The sequence below is a fragment of the Macaca fascicularis genome, chromosome 13 (assembly GCF_037993035.2).
Source record: "Macaca fascicularis isolate 582-1 chromosome 13, T2T-MFA8v1.1".
Taxonomy (NCBI): domain Eukaryota; kingdom Metazoa; phylum Chordata; class Mammalia; order Primates; family Cercopithecidae; genus Macaca; species Macaca fascicularis.
In genome coordinates this window covers 4,441,852-4,468,377 of record NC_088387.1, presented here as the reverse complement: position 1 = coordinate 4,468,377, position 26,526 = coordinate 4,441,852, and the positions used below count along the sequence as shown (strand labels likewise).

Genomic DNA, 26,526 nt, shown 5'->3' with positions numbered 1-26,526 from the left:
GCCTCAGCCTCTCGAGTAGCAGAAATTACAGGAGTGCGCCACCGTGCCTGGCTAATTTTTGTATTTTTAGTAGAGACGGGGTTTCGTCATGTTGGCCAGGCTGGTCTCGAACTCCCGACCTCAAGTAATCTGCCCACCTCAGCTTCCCAAAGTGCTGGGATTACAGGCGTGAGCCACTGTTGCCCTGCCTGTATCCCCCAGTGTTTTGAGATAACTACTCAGTTCCAACAGTTTTTCCAGGCTTTACATCTATGGTTTCCCATCAACATTTCTGAAGCCTGTCTTTCTGTTTGGTCTTATTTGGATCATGTCCCTCTTGCAGGTGTGTCTAAAACTTAGAACAGTGTTCTCACTGGGACAGGATGCAACAGAGTGGCCAGTTTCCTCATTCTAGGGGTAAAACTACCCAGGAGTTTGAAAACCATCCCATTTTAATTACTGTGGCAAAGTGAGGTCTACCAAGAATTCGTCAAGCATCTAAAAAGCGTGTCACACTGACCTCAGCCCCAGTGACTGAGTGTGACTGGGCCAGGCCTGTCTGCCTGCTTCAGAAGTCCTGGCCTGCCATCCAGAGACCCCCTGCTCCCCTGCCTCAGATGCTGAGGGTTCCATAGGCAGAACAAGACCAAGCCTTTGTTTCCACACATTCAGTGAACTCTCCTCTGAAAAAGACTGAATGTGCAGACTTCTGTCTGCTACAAACCTTCACAGACTGACAGTGGTTTATTGTCTGTCACAGACGGCTCTAGTGAAAGATCTTTCTAACCTGGATGGGCCAGTTGGTCCTTTTAAAACTTCATGCCATCTTTGGAGACTGTGCTCCCTCGTGAGTGCTCTGTAGGCCGACACCAAAGAGCCGGTGTCTTTGTGTCTGCACCGTGTCGTTTTGATTCTGTAAAGAAATACAATGACTCCCTTCTGTGTTCTGTTTTCTCCCCCTTCCACAGCCCACACACATACATAAATGAATTTTCTAATTTGACAGGCTGTGGAGGTAAATTTAAGTGAAATATCATGCTGGATTATTGTCTTTAGATTTTAATCGATTTCTGCATGCAACCCTAAGGTGTTAAGCATTACTTGCTTTCCAGTAAGAGTGATAAATTGTTTAACAATAACAGGGAAATGACCTCCCAGATTTTCAGGGGTCTACGTTGAATTAAATAAGGTATATAATTGGTCTCTACCTAAAAATGCATGTACACACACATACACGCACGTGCGCACACACACACGCACACACACACACACGCCCACACACAGCCTGTGAATGTGAGGGTGTCTTTGCAGTTCATGCAGTTATAGACCCCTTTCAGATTTCACAGCCAACAGAATGCATATTATCTTCATAGCCCAAGGCTTTAGCACAGGGCCCGGGATTTATTAAGCACCACTCTCAGCTGTTTCTACCGAATCTTTCATAAATTTTAATTTTTGTAGGTAGGTGCTTATATTATTTTGTTTTATACTTAACCTAGTTTGCATTGTGATTCTTATGGCACAGAACTCACATTGCCTCTTCAGTCAGGGCAGCAACAGTGGTGAATTTCCATAGAGTATCAATGACTTCCTTATTCCATTTTCTTTTCCTCTCTCAGAAACTCCTTGCCAGAATTGCCTAGCGCCACACTCCAGGTATAAAAAAAAATTGCCTCTTGCTCAGTTATGCTGAAATGTTCTGTCATGAATAGAGATGGATGATGAACACACATGTCTCTGGAATTTCTTTAGTGGTATAATTTTGAGTTGTCAAAATCTGGCATATTTAAGGAATGTTGCCAAATCATTTAAATTTATTTTAATGTAAAAACAAGGCTTTGCAGGTGAGGGATAACTTTTTTAGTCATTTAAAATCAGGTCCTTAAACCATAACTTGCTTATAAAAACTGGATGTTAGGCTTTGTGTCAGTCAGCTTATGCTAAGTTATGCTTCGGTAACAAACAGCACCCCCACTTCAGTGACTTTTGATATCAGGGTTTACATTACATGTCCGTCACAGTTCCATTTCAGCTCTGCTTCAGGAAATATTCATTCTGGGACTCAGACTTTTCCCTCACATCAATAAAGGAGGGCCCCAGTGCTTGCTAATAGTGTCTTCCTCCTTTGTCCCCAGTCTCTCACCCTGTAGCTCTTCTCTCATAGACACATATCAGTTGGTTCTCTCCTTAATTTAATGTCCCTGTAGTATTATCGTCACTTGTGCCAGGAGTATCTTTGGACTAAAACAATATATTTTAAAGCATCTTTTGCAGACAAAAAAAGAAAAGACTAAATGAGGAGGAAAAATGAAATACAATTGGAGTTTTGAAGGCTGTTTTCCACACACAGTTCTCAATTTTTCTGCTTTTATTTTGCCTTTCTGATGCCTGTACTTGATAATTTTACTTACTAAAGTCACGTTCGTTTTCCAGTGGTTAAAACATTTGTCAGTATAAAAATATATCCTATTCTCTTCTCACCTCCAGCAGCAATGTAAAGAAATTTATGTTTACAACTGCCTCTATGTAGAGAATTCTCAGCACTCTCTGAATATGTTAGAAAAAGGCCAAAAGGAGAGATTTTTTTGTACCCTTTTAAAAACATTAGGCTTCCTATAAGACACTGGAATGATTTCATGGAACGGTGTCCTGCTTCCTTAAATGATGAAGAAACAAACTTGTATAAAAAATTTGGTCTGATAATTGTTCATAAAAATATATTGTCACTCTTTCTGCAGAATGTTATTTTTGCATTACATTAAATTTTTTTTCAATATTAAACTGTGCTCATATTTGGCTATAGAAGAATTAGATATTTTCAGCTGGAGCAAAAGTCAATCCTGTGGACTCCAGAAATATGACAAATATAGCAGAGTCCTAAGCACGTTAAAATTCATCTTTTTTTGTTTATAACACACATATTTGAGTTTATGGCAGTACTTCTTATTAAGATGTTAAACAATTGTAAGAATTTTTTGGAGGCAATTCTCACTCAAAACGTCTTGAGTTCGCAGTAGTAAAGCGTCACAGAAGAAACTTAACAGTTTTCTATAAATTTAATTGCTGCCTTGGAATAATTATGTCTAGAGGACAGAATACTCTATGTATTTTATTATCCATCAGTTTCTTTTTAATAGGAGTGCTGTGCTTTGTACAAGTCAATTATTTTTGATAGTTTCTGTAATTAATGTTTAATTATATTTTATTATCCTCATTTAACTACATCACCTTGGTGATAATTGGAGCATTTCTAAACACTATACTTCCCTACAGTGTTTTGTATGTTATACAATTACCTTGTTAACATTTCCACAAAGTTTCAGGATTTGTGTTATGTGTAAGTCACCATTTATTGCAAAAATATATGAAATCTATCGTCTCTGTACTTTTAAATCAGAATAGCCCTAAAATGTAACCCAAGATAGAAAAACCTAAACAATGCCTTCTATGTGTAATTATCAGAATGGGAAATTGTTAATTAAGTGGGTTTTTTTTTTTGTGCCATGCATTTTAATGTCCCTGCATATAGATAATGCTAAATGTATACAAAAACACATTACTGACCCGCTGTTGGTAGTGCTTATTCTTTGAGATTTCTCATTTGTGTCCAGTAGTGGTAAAGGATCCATATCACTCCATTAACACATAGACAAAAAGTCCCTGGAATAAATATACAAGGCAACTTAGGCCATAGCCTTGTCCAGCCATCAAACCTACCAGATACAGGCTCTCTGTGCTTACTCCGCATTTACTGTGTCTCCCAAGTCATTCACTCACGTGCATGGGTGAGAGCTGAGCCTCTCCCACTTTGGACCATTGATCGAAGGAACATGCCAGAGAAGTGATGTGGAGGTCAAGGCAGTGGAAGGCCAGCTTGCCACTGGGGTTCTTCCCACACCATCTCTCACCATCTCCCATGTGTCCAGTCCACTGATTTGGTTCTACAGTTCTTGCCATTCCTCACTTCCTCTCTCATTTTCACATAATTTTCTTACCTATTTTTAGAAACTGTTATTTTTCCCTTCTTCTATATAAAACAGAGCCCCAGAATGGATATTACAGTATAACTTTCTTAGTTCTTTGTTAAGCCACTTCAGTACAGAAGGAAAAAGTAAATTTTGAGGAACTTGAGAAGTTATGGCTATTACCGATCCACAATCTTCTAAGACTTGTAGTTTGGACATAGAAGGATTTAAAATTAATCACAGAGCACTTTTATTTAAATGGCACATCTTCTTCTAGGTATTTGCAAGTTACATTTATGGTCTTCTTTTAAAAAGGAAGGAAGGGAAATGCACATTTGTGAGTATTGTGGTGAGTCTGTCCTAGACGCTTTCTTAAGTGTGTCTGATATGCCATACTTATTCCAAAGACCTTGTGAATTAACGTGTATTGTCTCCATTTTTTTCCCCAGTGGAGGAAAGTCTAAAGACATTAGAGATGCGAAATCTAGAGTTGTAGGGGTGCCAGGAGACACAGGTGGCACTGAATGTCCGTCCCAGTTCCCCATCCCCAAATTTCACAGCTTGTGAATGTGAGGATACCTTTGGAATTCTAAAATCTTAGAACCCTCTTCAGGCCTGAGGCATGTATATGATCTCTGTATTCCCAGGCCTTAGCGTGGGGCCTTGTGTTTGCTGAGCACCAGTTGGTGTTTGACGTTCCCGGTAAAGACTAGCACTTGGTGCTTCCTGGACCCCAGGCACCGTGGAGCACTTCCGATGTATTATCACTTCATCCTCTCACTCAGCGGAGTAAGTATGGCACTATAATTACCTCCATTTTACAGGTAAGGCAACTAAAACACAGGATGATTCAACAACTCACCTGCGGTCACATAGTAAGTTTGAGAGGCAGGATTTGCACCCAGGCTGCCTGCCCTCCACACTCACATTCCTGACCAAGAGGGCGCAGGTGCCTTGCATGAATGAGTCAGTCCTTTGAATAAGGAGCAGAAGAACCCTGGTAAAGGAAAACATGACACATGAGACGTGTGAGAGGGCTTCTGCAGGCGCACCCTTTTCATCATAACTAGTGTCGTTCAGATGGATTTTTAATACAGTTTTTATATAAGTTATTTATATATTGATGTATTCATTTTTCTAATAAAGCCTGGAAATAATACTACACAGGACTGGCAGTCATGGAAGGAAGAAAAGCAAGACATGGGAGGTCAGCCAGGGCAGGGTGCTTTCATGATGGGGACAGCGGGACAGAGGGGGCTGCAAGAGGGTTTAGGAGCCTGGAAAGTGGATTAGTCCGTTTTCGCATTGCTGTAAAGAAATGCCTGAGACTGGGTGATGTATAAAGAAAAGAGGTTTAATTGGCTCACAGTTCTACAGGCTGTACCGGAAGCATAATGGCTTCTGGGGAGGCCTCAAGAAACTTACCATCATGGTGGAAGGCAGAGGGGAAGTTGACATGTCTTACATGGTGAGGGCAGGAGGAAGGGGTTTAGAGGAGGTGCTACACGCTTTTGGATAACCAGATCTTGCGATAACTCACTTACTGTCACAAGAACAGCACCAAAGGGCAAATCCACCCCCATGATCCAGTCACCTCCCACCAGGCCCCACCTCCAATACTAGGAATTATAATTCGACGTGAGATTTGGTTGGGGACACAGATCCAAACCATACTAGAAAACAAAGGCCTTTCTGAAATAAAGGGAGAGAAACCAAACCTGTACCTCTTGGTCCCTAAGCAAGGCAACTTAGCCCTTCTTTTTATGTCCTCCAAGTTGTTATTCTCAGAGAATTCAGTCAGTTCCAGGATTGCAAAGACAATCAAAAGTTATCGTAATGGGAGGCCAAGGCAGGCGGATCACCTGAGGTCAGGAGTTCGAGGCCAGTCTGGCCAACATGGCAAAACCTTGTCTCTACTACAAATATGAAAATTAGGCAGGTGTGGTGGCACACGCCTATAATCCCAGCTACTCGGGAGGCTGAGGCAGGAGAATGGCTTGAACCTGGGAGGCAGAGGTTGCAGTGAGCCGAGATCACGCCATTGCACTCCAGCCTAGGGGACAAGAGCGAAACTCTGTCTCAAAATAAATAAATAAATAAATAAGTTATTGTAATGTGACAGTATTTACTAATAAACTGACCGTTTTTAAAACTGGTCCCTATCAAACATCCCTCTTTCCTAACCTGCCATCTCTTGTACCCATCCATTCTACTTGTCCTTCAGTAATAGATTGTTGTAAACATCTTTCAAGAAATTGCAGGTACGATGCAGTTTGGAAATATGAAGTGTAAATCTTACAAAAATATGGGATTTCATGATGTCAGTGAAAGTGATGTTGGATAGCTGCTGGCATCACAGGCAGAGCCTCTGGCAAACGAGCATTTGGCAGGATTAGGCCAAGTTAGCAATTGAAGAAAAAATCGAGTGGATGATGGCATAGGAGGAATCTTAGAAAAAGAGAAGCTCTTGCAAGAATCGCAGAAACCTACATTATTTTTGCAAAAATGGTCCTCTTTATGAATACAAAATCAGAAAGATATTTTCAAGGGAAACCACACAATCTTTGTCAGAAAAATTATTTTGAAAAATAATTGTGACTTGATTCATTCTTTGCTTAAGGGTGAATGTATAGTTTCAATTAGAGCATTAAAAATGTTAAGCTATAAAATAAATTTTCCTTAGTCTTTAGGCTAAATAAATAAAAGCTTATTTCACTATTGAGTATAGAACTTTGACCTCTATTTTCAGTAGATTCATATTATGCAGCCCCTTGTGGACACCAAATTAAATAAAGGGACATATGTGTATGTGTGTGCGCACAGGCACGTGTTTGGATATAGACATATGTAGTCTCATTATCTTAATTTTTTCAACTTCAGTTTTCTGTCTACAAATTGGATTTTGTCATAGACAGGAAGTACGTTTTCAGCTTCTCAAGAGTTTGTCACAGTAAGGCAAGAAACATAAATAATACACAGTTTAAAATTCACATATTGATATGAGTCTGATTGTAATTATGTATAGTAGGTGTTTATGAAATATTTGCTAAATGGATGCATAAATTTTCAATCTATGAATTTGGAGTTGGCTAAATCTGTCCTTATTTTGAGGTTGCAAGATAAAATGATTTCATGGATATGACAATTTAGTGAAAAAGAGGAAAAATCCCTCTAAATTTTTATTCAGTCATATTATCTTCATTATTAATAGTAGCAAGGAATTATTGTAATGATTCATTCAAGAAACAAACATGACCCAGGCTCTGGCATACAGAATACAGTGACTTTATATGTCTGTAACCAGAAAATATTCAGATTCAACCCATATATTTTTATTCTTCCTCAACTAGAACCTCTACCATATATTCACCCACATACTTACTCTTCTTTAACTTATTTCTCCCTTACTTTTTGACAGGTTAAAATAAAATAAAACAAAAACCAGAATCCCAACCTCACAGCCAGAAATACTTGGCTAAGGAAAAGAGTATAGGAACAATCCATTTAATCTTACTATTGTGTTACATTTAATGTTTCTGCACAATTAATTGTATAATTATTTGTCCAAACTGAGGTGATGCAGTGGCACATGCACGTAAGATTTAGCTAAAGTCCCTTTGTTAGTAGTGTGTTGTTGTCTGTCTCTTATAAATCAAATAGCTAATGTCAGAGATTGGATGTTTTAGAATTTTTTCATTGTGGCTGGGGAAAATAGAAGAGTAGAAGTGATTTCAGTACCTGGATATCATTTCATGGTTCTTGTGTGATGATGTGAAAAGACATTTTATTCCGTTATTTGATATTTGAAATATTTATAAGAGTTATGAGTATTTAGAACATTCATACACCAAATGGAATCCACATATTTTTCTAAAGTTTATCTTTTCTTCTGCCTTTAGAGCAAGAGTCCCCAACCCCTGGGCCATGGACCGCTACTGGTCAGTGGCCTGTTAGTAACCGGGCCTCACAGCAGGAGGTGAGTAGCTGGCAAGTGGGCAAAGCTTCATCTGTGTGAAGCTCCCCATTGCTGGCATTACTGCCTGAGCTCACATTAGCAGCAGTATTAGATTCTCATAGGAGCATGAACCCTATTGTGAACTGCACATGTGCGGGATCTAGGTTTCTCCTTATGAGAATCTAATGCCTGATGATCTGTCACTGTCTCCCATCACCCCCAGATGGGGCCATCTAGTTGCAGGAAAACAAGCCCTGGGCTCCCACGGATTCTACATTGTGGTGAGTTGTATCATTATTTCATTATATATTACAATGTTATAATAATAGAAATAAGGTACACGATAAATGTAATGCACTTGAATCATCCCCAAACCATCCTCCCCGCTGCTCCCCAGTTTGTGGAAAAATTGTCTTCCACAAAATTGGTCCGTAGTGCCCAAAAGATTGGGGGCTGCTGCGTTAGGTGAACTAAAAAGAAACAAATATTTTACTTAAGGAGATAGAAATAGTTAAAACAGTTTAAATACGTGAATCCTAGAAGCAATAAAATATCCTAAATGGATGTGTTAAGTACTTTTATATGCAAGTATTTCACTTAATTCTTGACAGCCCTATTGGGTTGGTCATATTATTTTTCCATTTTACAGATGAGGAATCTGAAGCCTAAGTTACTTGCTTAAGGTCGTCCTTGAAAGTGGCAGAGCTAGGATTTAAATCTCGAGGTGTTCTGACCCCCAAGGGGATCCATGGATTTGTCTTGTGCCCTGGCATTACCTCCTAACTGAAATCAACACTATGCCAAATATTATTATCAACTTAAACAAAGGCCCTCTGTTATGTATTTACGTTTATTTTTCCCAGATAAAATTTACTTTGGAGGAGGTAAATTGAGGATACTTTGGAGGTTTTCATGCATTTCTTTCCCAGTATTCATATTGCTCTAATTGGGAGGATTGGATCTCGTTGTGACTCATGATACAGAAGATAGTTGGGGGTTTTTGGTCTGATTTTTTTGTTTTATTTGTGTTTTTTGAGACTGGTTTTAATTCTACATGGCCTGCTGGTTTGGGATGAGAGGAGGATGCACACACTGCTTGTCCTGCACTGGCCTTGTGGTCTCTGTCTGGAGAAGTTTTGTTCTTTTTGAGAATTAGGCAAGGAAGTCGATTTGGGGATAGCAGAGAATCTGCAAAAAGCTGATTTAAGTTAGAGCACCTTACATGGAGGCGCTTGCTGCCCTCTTTCCTCATTCATCATCCTTCCTCCTTTGAGTTTCTGTGTTCCAAATGAAACACAATAGAATAAAACATCAAAGAAAATTATCCATGCTATTTGCATATAAAGCCAACCAGGGTCCTCAGACTGTGCTGCAGATATTAAAACGTGTAATGGGGCACGGAGATGGAACCCGAGGCGCTATGAGCAATTGTTGTGGGGTATGTTAGGGGGTAGGAGTCTTCAAAACTCAGAACTTCATAAAGGGGTGAGCTCTGCAGGAACTGAGCACTGCAGATGGGGAGCAGTCAGGCAACCCTCAGGAAAAAGGTGGACACAGGCAGTCACGACAGGCAGTGAACCTCACCCACAGACCAGAGAGCTCCGAGTCCCACCCTAGACGGTGACCTATACAGCAGCCTCTCAGCGCAGACCCGCATGGGAGAGGGGAGTCAGCCAACCTGAAGGAGGCTCCCCTAAGTTATGGAGGACTGGAGAAGAACTTGGTTTTATTGCTTTTAAATGCAATTGTCACAACCTTCCTGGCTTAAAAGCATTCAGTGACTCACTCTGGACTGCCAAATCTAGATGCCTGATCTTGGCTGCAGGATGCTCTGTGCTGAGTCCATGTTCTTTCTTCTGATTCATCCCTTCAACCCCAGCCCTTTATTCCAGCGCTGAGAAAAACAGATGTGTCAGTGTTGCCGTGGCCCCTGTACCATGCTTTCCGTCTCTCTGAAGCTGGTGTCCAGCCCTCTTATCCGCACACACCAGAATCCTGTGCATTCCCCAAACCAGTCCTGAATCCCTCCCTCTGATCTCACTGGTCAGATGCTACCATGGCACGACCTTGGGTCGCTGCAACCTCTGCCTCCCGGGTTCAAGTGATTCTCCTGCCTGAGCCTCTGGGGTAGCTGGGATTGCAGGTGCCTGTGACCACACTTGGATAATTTTTTTGTATTTTTAGTAGACACGGGGTTTTATCATGTTGGCCAGACTGGTCTCAAACTCCTGACCTCAAGTGATCTGCCCACCACGGCCTCCCAAAGTGCTAGGATTACAGGCGTGAGCCACTGCGCCCGGCTGGATGTTCACTTTCTGACTTTATATCCCGTGTATGTGTTTAGGTGTGTTATGCACCTTTATATTCAGTTACAGCACTTAATACAGAGCTTTGGACACAATAGGTATTAAATAAATATTTACCTAATGAATGACTGAATCAAATAATATATCTCCTTGCAGGAGATGACCAACATGTTGCCAAGTAGAAGCCCATAAATGACACATTTTAATAAAGATCATTTTGTCTAGAATGGGGGGCAAGGCCCTTTGAGTGACACACAAGTGAAAGACATAGTTACTGCCTTAATGGTTTGTAATTAGTATGTTAGTCATTTGTATATAATTGCGGATGCAGAGATGTCTGAGATGCTCCTGTCTCCTAAGTAGGTTAAGGATGACTTATCCTACACAACATCTCTTGGTACTGTTGTTTCCTCCAACAGACCATTTTATATGTGTAGTAAAAAACTTAAACTTTGGCCTAATTCCTGTTTATTACTGATTTCAAATTAGGGTACCCCAGGTGTCTGTATTTGTCTATATTTCAAATATAGACAGTTACTACATTTTGGTAACTGTCAGTCTGCTAGGGAAGCTCCATATCTGAGTTTGGGGGTATGGGGAAATTCTGCAGACAGTGGGGTGTCCTGAGCCCTCTGGCAGAAGTCAGAGCTTCTTTCTGTTCCGTCCCTATCTTTTTTTTTTTTTTTTTTCTTTTTTAGACAGAATCTCACTCTGTCAACCAGGCTGGAGTGCAGTGGTGTGATCTCGGCTCACTGCAACCTCCACCTCCCAGGTCAAGCAATTCTCCTGCCTCGGCCTCCCAAGTAGCTGGGATTACAGGCACCTACCCATGCCCCGTTTTTGTATTTTTAGTAGAGATGGGGTTTCACCATGTTGGCCGGGCTGGTTTCGGACTCCTGACCTCAAATGACCCGCGCGCCTCAGCCTCCCAAAGTGCTGGGATTACAGGCGTGAGCCACCATGACCTGTCCCATCCCCATCTTTTTATCACTCTGTTGCTGCCTATGTGGTCTCTCTATAATCTGCCTCTTTGGGGGTAGGGGCTGTGTCTGGTAGAACCCAGAGGAGGACTGCGTGAAAGATCCACGTTTCTTGAATTTCATTGCCTATGAAATGTTTAGAAAATCATTGAAATAGTTAACCGAGGAATTTTTGTGTGTCAAAATTGAGTTAACTGGCTTTGCATGTACATAGTCATTGATACTAATCATTCAACAGTTATAGTTAGAGCATCATCCAGACTTCTGGGTGTGCTGGATCTCTCTGTCACATCCTTCACAGGTGTTCTGATCAGTGTTGAGTGGCTGGGAGGGTTTTTGTTGACAGCCTTTGTTTTTAAACCCCAACCATCTTCCATAAGCATGGCTTACTTTCAGGGAGTATGGCTCCTATATCAGTTATCCATCTCAGAGTTTAGTGCTGAGCCATCTATAACAGTACTGGTAGACGAGGTTATAAAGTCCACAAGAAGCTGTTTGAAGGAAGAGTTGTTTATATAACCTGGATCACATACAATTTCTCCAGTGAGGGTGAGGCCAATGGAGAATTTCTCATTTTTCCCTGCTACATAGCAGGAGGTAAAAATTGAGCAAGTAGAAAACAGGAACTGTTGCTAACAGCCTTCCTGTTCATTGTCTTCAGTGAAAAGAAGGAAAGGGGCCAAACCTGATGACTCCCGGGGTAGGAGCCACTGGGATGCCTGGGTGGGCATCTGCCCTCATAGGTGAGAAAGTGCGATGGGGACTGGGAGACCCAGGGAGGCTCTTTGACCTCCGCTCTTCACCCCATCAGCAGAAATAGGAGGTTCCCATTTGCATGAGTCTTCAAGGAAAGTGTAAAAACTTATTTCAGAGTCCCATTAGGCTACCGGCTTTACCTGGTCAAAGATCTGTTTTGCTGCTAGTTTTGCTAATTCTGTGTGTAAAGAAGACTTAAGCATCTGTTTGCTAAAGTGGTCTTCCCACAACCAGCCAAAGGCTGTTTTGTGATTGATTGCCGGTTCCTGTGTGCTTGGTTTGCATCTCTCCACCAGCCTTATCATCCTGCATGAGTTATCTCTCCACACGTGCTTATGTCTAAGGGCCAGGTCTCCCCAAGAGCAGGGTGCAGGTCGTGCGTTTGTTACTCTAGCACTAGCAGCGCCTACGTGCATAGGTGTCCAACGAGTGGGGAGTTCTTCCATGGATGAATTCCACTCAAAGACTCACGTGAAGTCCTTATGACTGCATTTTCTCTAAGTCTGTTTTCTTAAAAAATCCAGTAAATAGCTTCTTATGGTTCATATCTTTTCTCTCAAGTATAAGACAATATATAGTTTAGATTTTGATTATTATGTTTTGCTGGTAAAAGAAAACTCTTTCTGGACCTAGGTCCTGTGGACCCTTGACTATATGTCACTCTGGCTAGAGGCGAGCCCCCGGCAGCTCTGTCACCCGATGCCTTGTCTTATCCTTCCTGTGCCTTCCCCAGGCATGGTTCGTAGCACGTGAGTGCATGGTTCGTAGTGTTTGAGTGCTAAGGATTTAAAAAAACAAAAAGTAGTAGAACAGGTTGACTCTTCTTTAAAAATAAACATCTTGACCTGCATAGAAGGAGAGGCTGACCCTCCCCATTCTCCATTCATCACTGGATTCCCAGCAGAGTGTGTGAATTCAGTGGAATGGGAAGCATTGACCAACCTCTGTGTTTCCGAAGAAGGGAGAGTTTTTGTAGGTGAGCAGATAATGTATTTAAATAGCTATAATTTTAGAGTGAAAAACATTCACAGTGTGACAACCTGGAAAGAATATAATCAGCTCCAACCCAAGACACTCAACTCCAACCCCAATTTTAGCAGATAGAACAAAAAGTCAATACCTGTTATCTGACATTAAACAGAGCTTATGGAAGACAGAAGTGGGTGAGGTGGATAGGCCATACTCAGTCGGATCCAGATGAACAACCAGACAAAAATAGTGGAGCTGGACGCAGTGCCTCATGCCTGTAATCCCAGCACTTTGGGAGGCAGAGGCGGGAGGATGGTTTGAGCCCAGGAGTTCAAGATCAGCCTGGGTAATTTAAGGAGACCCTTTCTCTACAAAAACATAAAATCATTAGCTGGGCATGGTGGTGTATGCCTGTAGTCCCAGCTACTTGGGAGGCTGAGGTAGGAGGATTACTTGAGCCCAGGAGGTTGAGGCTGCAGTGAGCCTTGGTGGTGTTACTGTGATCCAGCCTGGGCAAAACCCTGTATCAAATTAAAAAAAAAAATTGGAATACAGACTTCAGTGGGAAAGATTATCAACTAGTCTCATTTTTCACTGAAATATTCACCTGAGAGAAACATACAATACAAGAAGGAAATTACCGGAAGACTCCACTAAACTCATCAGGTCCATTGTTAGATGGGAGACCAAAAACATTGAGTGGAGGTTTAATAGAAAATCAGTGAGAAATTACGATTCTACTTTTTTAGCCAAGTAGAATTCACTAGAAATAGATCAACAAGTAATAATCTGACAATTTATTTAGTGCAGTGAATCTCTGAAAGGAAAGAAAGAGTCTTTGTTAAAACAGGGGAAAAAACTCATTCACTTGATAAAGTCATAGTTTTCAGAGGAAAAGAGCTAGGGTTTGGGAACAAGGCAGTGTCATATTTTCTTTTACTGATCAAAGAATCACTGTCTGTGTAATAACCCCGCCATTCACTGAAAATCAGATGTATCACCCCTGAAGTTTTCTAAAGTTGGTTCTGTGGCTAGTGTAATCCTAGTGCTTTTCCTGATGGGTAAATAATAGTAACTGAATCAAAGGATTAGGGATGTCATCATCTTTTTGGTATTTGTCATGAAGCTGTTGGAGGGTACTCAGGACTGCAGACGCTGTCCAGCATGGTCCTGCGTGTTCATGGACCCTCACACGGGACCAGCTTAGGGTTTTGCAGTAAGCGGGCGGGTTGCATTTTATCCTGCCTGGTGCTCTCTGCAGCTTTAGATCCTGGGGGCTGTTGCTCTTTTGCACTGGCCTGGACTATGACCCATGATAATGGGTTTCATCCTTTTGAACTGTGGTACTAGGCAAACCTCGAACAGGAATAGTGTTTTAGCGAGCTTTTGTATGGCCACTGATCTGAGAGCAGCCTGGGTCTTATTCAGGACAACTGCTTTTGAAGTGGTAGTGCTGCTGAAAAATGGTTTTCTCTAATGCAGAAGGAGAAGGAGGGGTTTCTTCTCCCAGCCCCCCTCCCCCTGCCCCCACCAGCCCAAGTCTTTTTTTTTTTTTTTTTTGAGACAGAGTCTCGCTCTGTCGCCCAGGCTGGAGTGCAGTGGCTGGATCTCAGCTCACTGCAAGCCCCGCCTCCCGGGTTTACGCCATTCTCCTACCTCAGCCTCCCGAGTAGCTGGGACTACCGGCGCCCGCCAACTCGCCCGGCTAGTTTTTTTTTTGTTTTTTGTTTTTTTTTTTTTTGTATTTTTTAGTAGAGACGGGGTTTCACCATGTTAGCCAGGATGGTCTTGATCTCCTGACCTCGTGATCTGCCCGTCTCGGCCTCCCACAGCCAAGTCTTATACTTGGAGGGAGAAGGCATTCATATTGCTCTTCAGGGAAGGAAAATATATTGGGATTAAGGCACAGATAACAGTGTCGCTGAGCCAGCTGTGAGGCCGGGTGGGTGGAGAGAGGGGGTTCAGGCAGCTTTGCTCCTTCTCTGATGGGAACCGTCCTGGCTCTAGAGAGGAGGAAGACTTAGTTGCAGTCAAGGGCAATTTGAGCAACTTTCCTTGACTTCTCCCTTTCCCCACAATCAAAGCTCCTCTCTGAGCCATGAGCACCTCTAACATTCTATCTGAGCTATTCCTGCCTCAGGACCTTTCTACTTGATCTTCCTTCTGCCAAAAATCTTCCCCAAGCCCTTCACAGGCCATTCCCTGTGCCGTGACCTCCTGCCCCAGCCCCCCAACTTAATTCATAATCTTAGCTTAAATATTACTTTTAAGGAGAGGCTTTTTCTGGTCACCGTGTCTAAAATAGCTCCCAGCAGTCACTCACTAGCACATCATCCTTATTTTCTGAAGTTGTCTTGTTCCTTCATTTTCTTCTTTATTATTTTTCTTTTCTACCCTCCAACTTGCTCGCCCCATGCCATCTAGTGTATAGACTTGTGATCATAACCCTTGGAGAGTGCCTAGAACTTAGTAGGTGTGCAGCAGACATCTGTTAAATGGATGCAATGCATGTATCTTACTGTGTCCTCCCACAGATCGTCATTTGCTTGAGGGCGTGAGCTGTGTCTCATCCATCTTCTTATCTTCAACACTTGCTCATAAGTAGGCACTCAGTAAGTGCAGAATGATTCACTCGAGAAAGGGATGACTGCAGCTGCCTGGAAGATAATCTTTCAATGATGGATTGGTGGATCTCAACAGGCTGCTTACCCTTATATATATGTTGTATCTGTGTGTTCAGTGTACATTCGTTCAGTTAGGATTTGCAGTTGTCTGTGAATGACCTGAAAGTCAGTGGTTTTAACAACATGGTATTTGTGTTTTCTTTCATATACCATAAAGTACAGAGGTAGGCGCTGCAGGGGTGGAGCAGAGGCTCCGTAATGTCATCAGCACCCCAGATTCATTCTTGTTCGTTGTCATGTCATCCTTAGTGTGCGACTTCTATTCTCAAAATTGCGTCACTGTCACAAGATACTGTGGCTCCCGCCATCATGTCTCTACTCCTGATAGGAAGGAGGAAGAAGAAGGAGGACAGAAGAGAAGTTTAACTAAGTTCCCACTTACGAAGCTTTATCAGAAGCCCCCAGATAGAGCTTCTTTGATCTCATTGAACAGAATTCAGTGACATGTGTAGTCACAGTGGAAGTTACAAAATGTAGTTTTTAAGCTGGGTACATTGCCTCATCCAACAAAATTCAGGGGTTGTTAGTCATGAAGAATGGATCATCGTGCTATGCAGTTGGTGGACTCTGCCACCATATATACTTAGGGTCATGTAAAACTCTAGTAGGTTTACTTCACATGGTGTGCTAGGCTGCTCTAATAAGTGCAGTAAATAACAGTAGCACGGTACATCATTAAACTGCCCATGAGACTTCAGTTTTTCTTTCAGGTGAAACCTCTCGTAGCAGAGAGAGCTGCCCAATCTTCTGAAGAATCCTCGCTGTCCTTTGAGTTCAGAGTGGTGCTGAGATCGTTGTTTTCTTTTTTCTCTGACTGTTTGCCAGAGAAACTCCCCTGTGGTCACCGTCTGTGGCCTGGAGACAGAACTTCCTTCTTGGCAGGGCTTAGTTGTTCCTGGTGTGCCCTCAGCAAGCGCTCACGTTCCCTGCTCAGGGCTTCGGAAGCGCAGCCTCTGCTGCCTGGGAGTGCTGCTCTACTGCAGCGTCTTTAGCCTCTCCCAGCCTTTTCGGATTTCCTCTCCAGTGGTCCCAGAGTGCTGCACCAGAAAGATGGGAGCCGGGAGCGGGTGGCCACGAAACAAAGACAGGTGGGGGTGTGACACACAGAAAGAATCACAAGCTGGAATCGCCTCCCGGTTCTAGTTCTGGTTTTGGTTTATGACACTGTTGTTACAGGAAAGGGGTCCTGATCAGACCTCAAGGGAGGGTTCTTGGAGCTCATGCAAGAAAGAATTTAGGGTGAGTCCGCAAGTGCAAGGCTAAGGCAAGTTTATTAAGAAAGTAAAGGGATAAAAGAATGGCTGCTCCATCAACAGAGCAGCCCCAAGGACTGCTGGTTGCCCATTTTTATGGTTATTTCTTGATGATATGCTAAACAAGGGGTCGATTATTCATGCCTCCCCTTTTTAGACCATATAGGGTAACTTCCTGACGTCGCCATGGCCTTTGTAAACTGTGATGGCGATGATGGGAGTGTAGCAGTGAGGACGACCAGAGGTCACTCTCGTCACCATCTTGATTTTGGTGGGATTTGGCCGACTTCTTTACTGCGGCCTGTTTTATCAGCAAGGTCTTTGTGACCTGTATCTTGTGGGACCTCCTGTCTCATCCTGTGACTTAGAATGCCTAACGATCTGGGAATGCAGTCCAGTAGATTTCAGTCTCATTTTACCCAGCTCCTATGCAAGAGGGAGTTGCTCTGGTTCACACGCCTCTGACACGGTGAGGATAATATGGAGAACTGGAATATTCTCTCCATTTCACAGAAGTTTTATTCTCATGGCTTAATTCGTGTAAAATACTTTATAATCCCAGAAGAAAGCCCGTCTAGCAGATTAAGTGTACCAGCATACATAGACCCTGTGCACACTCACACACAGACGTGTCTAGAAACCCTGGAGCATCGGGTGTCCTGACATCAGATTATAGAATGAGGCATTTGCCACATTAGACATATGCATTCGGGAGTGGAAGTTACTGAAAAATCTAAGATCTTAGTATTTATCGAGGAATTTTGTTTCCCCAAAATTAGCTTTTAAATCAATATGGCATAACACATCTAACTATCACCTAAAGCTATATAGCCCCCCCCCCCCAGAACTATACACCCATCATTGAGAGCAAGACTTAAATATAAAGCTTTTGCGCACTCTTAAAACTTTAGAATTATACCAGCAGAAAACTGACAGTAGAGCAGAGTGGTTCTTATTAGTGCTATAAACAGATAATGAGAGAAATACAGATTGCATTTTTTACATTTAAAGTGTTTCACTAATCCAGCAGAAAAAGAATATCAGATGCTTCAGGAAGCTTAGTTTTAACAAATCGCCGTGTACATTCCCGTGCGGAGTTCAGAGTAAGACAACTGGTGGTTTCTATTTCAGTATATCATAGCTTTTCTAAAGCTGCAGTATGGAAGTTGGATTTTTCATCTGGGGTGATTCATTTCAATTTGTTGCAAATATTTAAGTGTTCCTTAAATACAGTGTCAATCTAAACTGAAATGAGCTGTTCTCTAGGAGAGGAGCTTAGGTATTCTTTAACAGAGTAAAGACGGAGATTCACCGGAGCCCTTTTCTCTCCTGGATGAAACAACTTCGTTATGTTTATGTGATTAACGGAGTTAAGTGGAAAGACCTTTGCCCCATGGTGTCATCAGGAAGGTTGGATGTTACTCAAGTTTATCTTAATTAAACATTTGTATTTATTTTCTAATAAAAAACAAATGACCAGGTATGCATTAAGCAACTTCTCTTGGCATTCTACCAGCGTAGTTATGGAACCAAGATGAAACAGAATTGTCCTTCCAGGGCCACGCAGAAAAAGTCAATCAAGCAGAAATCTTGTTTGTGATATTGATTTCTCACACTTCCTTTCTTTGTCATAAAATAATAAAATAACATTTGTATTAGATGAATAGGGTATGTCAGACCGAAGGAGAGAGAGCGAGCAGCAGTGCTTCCTTGGAGTGTCATGTTGGCACTCAAAAACTGTCACATTTTGGAGCATTTCAGATTTTCGGATTCGGAATGCTCAAGCCACGTAAGAGCGAGTGATGACCTGGTTTGAAAGGCTGAGAGAGACAGGGAAAAGGTAATTCTATAGGTGTATACAGAAGAGCTGCATGTATAAAGGCTATGGAATCTCTGTCTCTAACAAGTGTATATTATATATATGGAGAGCGAGAGAAAGACACTAAGACTCATATTAAGGAATTGGTTCACATAATTGTGGGGACTAGCAAGTCACATATCTGCAGGGATGGCCAGCAGGCTGGACACCCAGGGAAGAGTTGATGTTGCAGTCTTGTCCAAAGGCTGTCTGATCGGCAGAATTCCCTCTTCCCTGAGGACCTCAGTCTTTTTCTCTTAAAGCCTCCAACTAACTGGGTGAGGCCCACCCACATTATGCAGAGTAATCTGCTTTACTCAGAGCCTACTGATTTTGATGTCAATCTCATCTAAAAAATGCCTTCAAAGAAATGACTAGACTGGTATTTGACCAAATGTCTGGGTACCGTGACCTAGCTAGGTTGACATATAAAGCTAACCATTATGTCATCATCATCATCATCATCATCATCGTCGTCATTGACTGTGCACCATGTCCTATTTTGAGCACCTGATGCGTATTAACTCGTTGGCTCCTTACCACAACCATGTCAGGCACACACACTCTTACTATATGCATTCTGTGGATGATAGGTTTGCAGTCAGAGGGGTCAAATAACATGCCCACAGTTTCCATAGCTAGTCTAATTTGGTTGTGCGCATGTCCGTCTTGCCTATAAATTCTCCTGGAAGACATGGCTGGTGTTCTTCTTCATTGATGTGTGCTCAGTAATTGTTCACTGAGTGAATGGTAGTTACTGTTTTTTGAGCAGTTACTGTGTGTTAGGACTGGGTTAAGCACCCTAATCTTGAAAAGTATCTAAAGAGTAGAGATTTTAACTGATGGAAAGCTGAGGCTCTGAGAAGCCACTAACCCGAGCAAGGTCATAGAACTCTGAATGATGGAGCCAGGATCCACATTCATCTCTTTGTGATTGTGAGATGCCTATGAAAATTTACCAGTATTAAAAGAATCAAGCCTACATGAAAGAATAGATGACTCTGGAAATACATGAACGACTGGTTACTTGATTTTTGTAACCTTTTCCTTAAATCCAGGGATTGCGCATTCTGAATGTTCCAGGACATTCTTCCCAATTATAACCACCCTCCCCTTAACACTCTCATGTTAGACCAATTGCCACAAGACATACCATCCTTAAACAAAATGTGTTATTCTATTACTGTTTTCACATCTTCTCTGTTAAAAATCCTTCAATTCATTTAAATTCTATGGCTTTTATATATGTAGCTCCTCCATATCCTCCTAAAGGTCTTTGTGAATGACCTTTTCCCTTCTCTCTCAGCCTTTCAGACCAGGACATCACTGGCTCTTATACAGGTTCAGCATCCCAAATCTGAAAATCCAAAATCCAGAATGCTCCAAAATTCAACTTTCTGAGCACTGACGTGGTACTCAAAGGAAATGCTCATTGGAACATTTTGGATTTCAGATTTATGGATTTGGGATGCTCAACCGGTATTCTGTAATGTAAATATTAAAAAAAAAAATCCAAAATCCAAAATGCTTCCAGCCCCAGCATTTTCAGATGGACCTGTTCCTCTCCATCAAGAAATAGGTCCTACCTTGCTTCTCTTTTCCTGAACATAAATCGTCATCTCAGAGTGTTATTTTCTGGGCTTTTGGACCCATGAAAAAACCATAGCTGTCCTGGGATTAGACCTGAGAGGCTGAGAGCTGTGCTTACTGAGGTGTCCTGAGTTGACACTGCTCATGAAAAGTGCCACAGTTAAATCCACCTTGGGCTGGTGTCTGAGCTAAGAGGGAAAAAAAAAAAATGCATGACAATAGTTACTGAAGGAAGAAACCCTTCCTGATGAAGGTCGTTAGAACTCTCAAGTGTGTTTGCCTTTTTAGCAAGTGTGTTTACACTTGGGAAGTCCAGTCATTTCTCTCCATGAGCCCGAGTCTGCAGACAAAATGAATGCACCCTCCTGCCTTTTTCTTCCTGGGGTCTTCTGAGTTTGAAGTTGGATTTTGCCCCTTTAGTTTTGGGTAATTCCTCCTGCAAGTTAGAAGATGAAGTTACAGCCTGTAAACTGTGTAAGTACACAGCCTCAGATGGCATTTCCTCCCATCCGTGTCAGCGCGTATGGGGATTTGACAGGTAACAAGAACATCTTTCCTCTCTAATCCTCCTGGCTGCTTCTCGGACATCTCCCTGAAACTCAGCTGGCTCCCTCATCCCTTTCATTTCTGGGTGGTCTGATTAGGGTAAAACCCATCATCAAAGCAGGCCAGGTGCTGATACTCAGCACACGAAGCTGTCAGGAAGTGATCCTTCAGATTTCCTGGGGATTCCTGCCCACATAGCCCCGCCAGGCTGTAACAGCTCCTGTGCCTCAGGTGGGGGATTAGCCGAGACCGCATGGCTAGTGATTGCTAATCTTTCCGTACCAGCCAGCCGAGATCCTCTAATTAATACCCAGCTCGTAAATACCCAAATCTGTTTCCCCAGAGGGTGTAGTTCCTGAGGGTTAGATTAGCCAGTTAGTATGGGTGATTTTCCTCTTCTGATTTTAGAATACAAATAATGGAGATTTTTTTTAAGATTTCTGTTTGAATTTGTGTTCTTACTTCCTGCCTCCTCCTGCCTTTATTCAGTGATTCATCATGCAACTCCCTGAGCTGAGGATGAGTAACTGGGTTACTTACTGGGAAGACCTTTTATTTAAAGGCGTATTGTTTCACATAGATGGTCTCAGTTCCTTCCTCCATGTCACTAAGGACTCTGATGTCTTACTGTCCTAGCTCCTTTCAGTGGAATGGAAAAAATGGAAGTGTGTTCAGATTGTGAGGGGATGCTCAGCTTCTCCTGAGGGCAGACCCTGCCAAAATAGAAAAGTGGCCCTGGAGTATTCAGGTAGATAATAGCCCTTTGATACGGTCTATTTATAGGGTCCTAGAAACACTGATGGTGGAGCTAAGGTCTCAGGAAGTTGTCAGCCATCCTGTGGAATGTAAGATTGTCACAGTCCATCATCAGGGGGTGGCCCACCATCTCTGCACACTTTGGAATGTTTCAGTCCCCTTCTTCCTAGATTGTACATGCTGCTGTAGTGAGAACATGTCTTCTCAGTAAGGTTCATGGTGCTTTGTTCTTAGTACTTTGTTATTTCAGAGAAGATCCTGAAAGAAAATGCCAGCTCCAGGAGTTATAAAGTGCTCATGAAATATTTGTAGAATGGCTGAATGAGAATAATTTCTATAGGTAAATTGTTTGGCTAAGTGCAGTAAGAAGGGGTTCTTCTGAAAGTAACATGTCCATTGTCCCATAGGAAGAGCTCGGCCATAACACATAGGTGATATTTCATGTTGCAGTGGTGGCCACCAGGCAACTGCCCTGCCGTGAATACCATGTTGACAGGGATTCCGATGGGTCTTCATGGTTCTGGAGAATGCCACATGTGCAAGAGAAGGCAGTAGACATTTGCCATCACTGTGCTAATGCTAAACATTAGATGACCTCCCATGTTCAGACATGAATGTGCCGGGATTTTAGGAGGCTTATAAACACACATCTTTTCTTTCCCCCCTGAATTCAAAACTAGTTGAGAAATAAGGCATAAATGACAGTCAAATGTAGGTCAATGTCCCAGCTGACAAAGCAGACCAGAGAAGGTGGCCTTCAGACTGTGTTTCTTCTCCCTGGAATTAAACATCGCAGTCCCACTGGTCTCAGGTGATGCTCTGCAGCCACAGCTTCTCCTGAGGGCAGGCCCTGCTAGCTGCGTTTTCTGCATGGCAGGAGAGTAGCCTGCGTGGCAGGAGAGCAGCATAGATTCACTGTCTCCTTGGGAAGATCCAGAAGGACTTAGCTGAGCTGTGTGCACCCATTCTTCTCCCCGACAGAGGCACTAATGGAAGACGGCCCTCCTGCTCAGGGGGTTGTGAATGAGGGGCTGAGCGAGGGTGGAAGTACCCCTTCCCAGTGGCTTCTGAGGGGGCGGGGTTCTTCCCTCTGGGTGATTTTCTCATTGTAGTTAGAGGTTTTGTGGGATATTCCCTTTCCTTACCCTGCTCCTGTAGTTAGAGGTTTTGTGGGATGTTCCCTTTCCTTACCTTGCTTCTGTGGTTCCCTTACTGTGATTTGCTTTACTTGTCATTGGCTGCTTCAGAGACACTTAAGAACATGTGTGCAGCACCGTGGAGGCCCTGGAGGTTTGTCTGTTGTTTTAGGGAATTCCCTTTGTAGCTCTGTACATGCGGGGTCCCAGAGGGGCCTTCTCCTGGGAAACGTTTTAAGCAGAACTTTATGAAAACTCACAGAACATGTTCATTCGCCTTCTAAACATGAAAATACCCATTTGGTCAGTGTTCAGTGTGAAACCATTGAACTAAACATGTCAAACCACAGGACTAAAGGAGACCTGACACTTCATTTGGATACCCCTGTCTAGATCCTACTGCCACCAGGCGCATGGCAGAAAGAAGCGTCCCGAGTCCGAGACCCAGTCCGAGCCCACCTCTGGTGGGGAGATTCGGGCAAGGCTTTCTGTTCACCTGCTGTGTTGTCCTGCAGGTTCCTTTCAGTTCCTGGTGCTATTGTTCTCCACCATTCTAGAGAAATAACTGGCTGCCCTAGAGATGCTGGTGCTACCTCCAAAGCCTGTAACTCATGGTGGACATTATGCAGCGACAGCCACCGGGACCCAGGGACGGTCATGGTGCTCGGTTGGGGTTGGCACTGGAGTTGAAGCTTATCTTCCATCCCTCCCTTTTTAACTACCTCCGGACACAATTAATTATTCATTCTACCAGATGTCAAGTCTCGTGTTTGAAAGAGCCTTTCACACGGGCACACATATGTTTATTGCAGCACTATTCACAATAGCAAAGACCTGGAACCAACCCAAAAACCCATCAGTGATAGACTGGATAAAGAAAGTGTGGCACATATACACAGTGGAATACTATGCAGCCGTATAAAAGGATGAGATCATGTCCTTTGCAGGGACATGGATGTAGCTGGAAACCATCATTCTCAGCAAACTTATCACAAAAACAGAAGACCACACACCACATGTTCTCACGCATAAGTGGGAGTTGAACAATGAGAACACATGGACACAGGGAGGGGAACATCACACCCCATCTATCAGGGCCTGTCAGGGGTGGGGGACAAGGGGAGGGATAGCATCAGGAGAAATACCTAATGCATGCGGGGCTTAAAACCTGGAAGATGGGTTGGTGGGTGCAGCAAACCACCATGGCACACGTATACCTGTGGAACAAACCTGCGTGTTCTGCACATGTATCCTGGAACTTAAAACAACAACAACAACAACAACAAAGAGTCTTTCCAATTCTTAAGCTAAATACTATGCTTCAAGTTTAAGCTCCTTGCTTTCTTGATGAGTTCTTAAAGGAACTTTTCCCAAGTAATCCCCGAGTCCAATGTTGCATTTGTCTGAAAGGGATCTCATAGAATTCGAAGAAAGAGAAATTAAATTTTTATTTTTTAAAAAAGATCTCAGGTGAAACTCATCACTAATAGCACAGGGCTCAGCCTTTCTGCACCACCTTCTTCCATTATGCTCCTTTCTGGAAACATCAATCTGTTTTAATTATGCACATATATATTTATTATCTGAAAACTGAATCCAGTTTGCCTTTCTCTGAAATTACTTTGTTGCAATGCAGCTTCTAGGAGCATAGTTAACATCAATAAAAAAAACCACATTATTGAAACTGTACATTATGATCAGGAATAGAACAAGAAGATCTATGTAGCACAACGAAAAAGTGAATTGGAAACTATGATTAATGGAGAAGTCTACGGGGTCACGTGGAAACTGTTTACCTTGCCACCTCTCTGTAGTTATTAAAACTCTTGAAAATGCATGTTCTTATCCTAAGAGTGTGGAACTGACGTTGAGGAGTATTTTGCATGTGCCAGACACAGATGAATTCGAGACACCGTCTCTACACTCCGGATTTCTACAGTTTAACTGGACAGAGAGAGATGAACAAAACTGCAGTGGAGCGTGTCAGGTGCCATAGTATGCAAGGCCCAGCGCCCTCCCCGAGCAAAGGAGGTCAGCACTGGTTGGCTGGACCCTGGCCAAGCTTGCTGTGGGGAAGGGGTCGATGCACTGTGGAGAAGGCCATTGGCACTGATGGTCCCTATGGAGCGGAACATTCTCATGGCTTTGTCTGTTACCCAGATAACTAGAGGATGCTCTGTGTGCAAATCTTGTTTTCTTTAATCAGCATAAAATCTGGAATGAGGAGAAATAGCTTCTGAAATGCCCTTTCTCGGAGAAGGATGAGCAGAATGAGCCATACCATCTACACCGGGAGTGTCCAGTTTTTTGGCTTCCCTGGGTCACATTGGAAGAAGAATTGTCTTGGGCCACACACAAAATAAACTAACAGTAACAATAGCTGATGAGCTAAAAAAAAAAAAAATCGCATAAAAAATCTCATAATGTTTTAAGAAAGTTTATGAATTTATATTGGGCCATATTCAGAGCCATCCTGGGCTGCTTGCGTCCATGGGCTGTGGGTTGGACAAGCTTGATCTATACCATGATACATGTGATCACCGTGTTGTATTAAGGAAGGTCAGTGCACCTAGCATTTGCAGTTACAAAGGCTGTGCCATTTAACATTTTGTTTTTCAGGGTTCCTGTGGGCAGACCGGGGCACATAGCAAACCTTACAATGCAGATTCCTTTCACTTGTAGTATGTTGGGTTTGGGGGATTTGGTTTTTGAGGCAGAGTCTTACTCTAGGCTGGAGCGCAGTGGCGCCATTTCAGCTCACTACAACCTCTCCCTCCCGAATTCATGTGATTCTTGTGCCTCAGCCTCTTGAGTAGCTGGGATTACAGGAACCCGCCACCACGCCTGGCTAATTTTTGTATTTTTAGTAGAGACTGGGTTCTATCGTGTTGGCCAGGCTGGTCTCAGACTCTCAACCTCAGGTGATCCACCCGCCTCAGCCTCCCAAAGTGCTGGGATTACAGGCGTGAGCCACTGCACCCAGCCTATAGTAGGTTTATATATCAAATAACTGCAAAGGAATCGTAGTGATCTCTAAACAGTACCCTATCAATAACTGTTGTTTTAAGTAGTTAAAAAAAAAATAAAGAATCCATCAGTGTTCTTCCAACACCTCAACACCAGGGCCCTTCTGGGTTTACACCCACAAAGGTCCAGTCTGTTTCTAGCCATATCGATCAATAATACCTTTTTTCTCCCTAAATAAAAGATCCATATGTTGTGCAAAAGAAATTGCTGTTTTTGTTATTGCTTTTAATGGCAATGCTGCAGTTACTTTTGCACCAACCTAATACTTTGGCTTTCCTGCAGAGAGAACCACTCACTTCTCTTGACATTGTCCAGGGAGTGGTGTGAGTTCAATAACTATTCCTTGAACGGATGACTCTTAAGTCCTGACCCATCCCATGTGGGGCAAAAACTAACCAACGTAATGAGATGGGAAGAAGGTCCTTACATTTATTTCATCATTTTGCTGATTTTTGTCACAAATCCAACTGATTCTGGAGTCATGATAATCCATGGTTATTTAATGTCTTAAACCTATGAACCGTCTACAAGATTAGAGTTGAAAAAAGCAGACTGGATCTGTGGATTTCAATTCTAAGGCTGAAGCTGGCGGTTGTCGGAACTTCAGTATGTAAGCGCTTAGACAAGTTACTAAGTTGCTCCCAGATGTGCTGTGAGAGCCATTTTAAATGTGACTTTAAAAAATATGTACATCTCTCAGATCTCATTAGAACCTCATAGAAATGGAACATGTCCTTGAAAACCATGGGTTGGAAAATACATACAT

General features: G+C 42.7%; 1 protein-coding gene and 1 long non-coding RNA gene across 13 annotated transcripts in view; both read left to right on the top strand.

The window, feature by feature from the left end:
• AFF3 (ALF transcription elongation factor 3) overlaps window positions 1-26,526 on the top strand; it is a 617,822-nt gene that overhangs the window by 184,858 nt on the left and 406,438 nt on the right. The window lies entirely within an intron of this gene.
• LOC135966893 (uncharacterized) lies at window positions 19,290-24,166 on the top strand. The gene is made up of 2 exons (XR_010580618.2): window positions 19,290-22,715; window positions 22,762-24,166. It is a non-coding gene; the product is annotated as an uncharacterized lncRNA (long non-coding RNA).